General features: G+C 37.9%; 1 pseudogene; it reads right to left on the bottom strand.

The window, feature by feature from the left end:
* Window positions 1–566: 566 nt before the first annotated feature.
* Window positions 567–886, bottom strand: LOC149243265 (uncharacterized; annotated as a pseudogene).
* Window positions 887–2,282: the final 1,396 nt, after the last annotated feature.

Raw genomic sequence — 2,282 nt, 5'->3', positions numbered from 1 at the left:
GTTGTCTCCTTTCCACAGAAAACTGCGAGGAAGCTCGGAGTTCCAAGAGTATCCTTCTTGACTGCCAGTGCTTGCAGTTTCTGCCCTTTCTGCGTTTTATCTCTGCAACACCAGAAAGAGCATAAAAAATCCAGTATTAAATAGATCTAAGTAGATCTAAGCTAGTTATTACCAAAATTATTTTGTATGAATTATTATCCCCAAACTTATTTTCCATTCTGATTAGCCACACAATTGGCAGGGCCGTGTTGTTCTACATCTATCATTATTCCCAAGTTACTTTCCATTCTGATTTGCCTCATAATTGACTAGATTAAAAAAAAGGTACACAATGCGATGGTGAAGCATTAAGCAATTTCCTTCTGAAAAAAAGAAGCATTAACCAATTTCGTCTCAAACACTGAACCAAATCAACTCTTTTATTAGATTTTCATATATCCAATCCACACAGTTATTCCACTGAACCAAATCAAATCTTTTATTAGATTTTCATATATCAAATCCATATTCATATATCATATCCATACAGTTCTTCCAGCCTCAGGGAATTCAAATATTAAAACAACAATAAACTTTTGATTACCTAGGGGTGATTTAAGAGACAGAATTAAAGAGAACAGAGCATTTAACAACTCAAGGCAGGGATAAAGTTACAGGGCACCGGAAAACCTCGCCGGTCAGTCGGTGTAAATATGTACTCCGATGATAATAGTGAACAGCGAGAAGAGAGCGAAGAATATAAGAGTGTGCATCACAATCGATCTGCCGCTAGTCTCGACGTTGCAGAATTCTAGGCGCAACAGTTGCCGGGGATCTGAAGAAAGAGCCCCGGCGACAGCAAGATGAACAAAATAAACCCCACCAAGACCGGTCCCCAGTCTGCCATTGTTGTCAAATTGTGAGCTTTCTTCCACCAGAAAACCAAAAGCTAAACACAGAGAGACGCGCAGAGATGGAATCCCTGGAAGCACAAATGTGAGCACAGGCAGGTGGATGAAAAGAGCGAGAAGAAATAGGAAGCCGGACGGATACCCGGAGGCCGTCTTTGAAACTCTGGAAATATGTGTCATATTTAAGAACTAGATGTACTCACTTAGTTATGGATTTTTGCTGTGAATGAATTTCAGAGTCCACAGTCGTCTTCTTCTCAACTGTGTGTAGGGCTTCAGCATACACTCATCTCTTCTGCCCCATCGAAGCTCAGCATACTTCACATTGTAGAAGACTGGAAAAATGGTTGACCCCGATTCCATCATGAGCTTGAGCTCATCCAAGCACCAACTCGATTCGGCATGAAAGAAAATAACGTCAACTTTAAACAAACAACATTCACTAATCTCAACAACTGAAACTGTGCTATCAGAGCAAGGGTCCAGTTAAATAGACTCACTTGGATGTACATCAAGAACATTACCATCACGTGATTGTTCTTGAATGTTCAGATCATGCACAAAGGACGAACTGGAAGGACTCAATTCAGTAGCTGTAAGCGATTCCCTCTGAACTGAGCTATTCGAACGCAATAACACGTAATTGCGGTTACTCTGGCCTAGTGGTAAATGCATGCACTGCTACTGACACGTGAAATGCATGCAAAAGGCAATATTTGTGTGTTGGAGCAGTCGAATCTTGATTTTTAAAGATACGGCGGACGCGCGCTTGCCTCGATGCCCGTAACGCCTTTGTGCTAGAATCTTTGAATTGGGTCTTTAATTCCACAAGTGGCTTTCATCGGTGGAATCAACGAATATCGTTGTGTTTGCCTTGGACTTTGGTATTTAATATGGGGTCTCATTTTCTTATTCACTCCATGTTTTGCAGAAGATTCTGGATTTCTCGAATTTTTTAATAATAAGGGATATGCCTTGTCATTATATGAAATGTGTTTGAATTTAGGTGAGATGTCAAATTTGTTACATGGAAAATGTACTTTATAATAATAAAATATTGTTATTAAGATAGTGTGAAATTTATACTTATTTTCCATTCTTATAAGATTTAAATTCAAAATTTAATAAAAGTTAAATAAAATATACTTACAATTCAAAATTTAATAAAGGCTAAATACAATATAAATAAAATTGAGAAGTGTATGTATATATACATCAATCTATGGAATGATTGCATTTTCTACTTTATATCTTATGTTAAGATAGAGGAGTTCTATAACATTGCTCACAAAAACACATCGGAGCTGCACAATCGACCAGCCAAATTTGTTTTTAAAAAAAAGGATGGACCCCGTGACAAAAATAAAACTGCGTTAACGTAAAGTCAATGCT

This window comes from Pinus tabuliformis, chromosome 8, assembly GCF_031772625.1.
Source record: "Pinus tabuliformis cultivar Carrire ecotype Pingquan chromosome 8, CPIR1, whole genome shotgun sequence".
NCBI classification, from domain to species: domain Eukaryota; kingdom Viridiplantae; phylum Streptophyta; class Pinopsida; order Pinales; family Pinaceae; genus Pinus; species Pinus tabuliformis.
The sequence above is the reverse complement of the archived record's forward strand: the minus strand, read 5'-3'. Positions and strand labels throughout refer to the sequence as shown.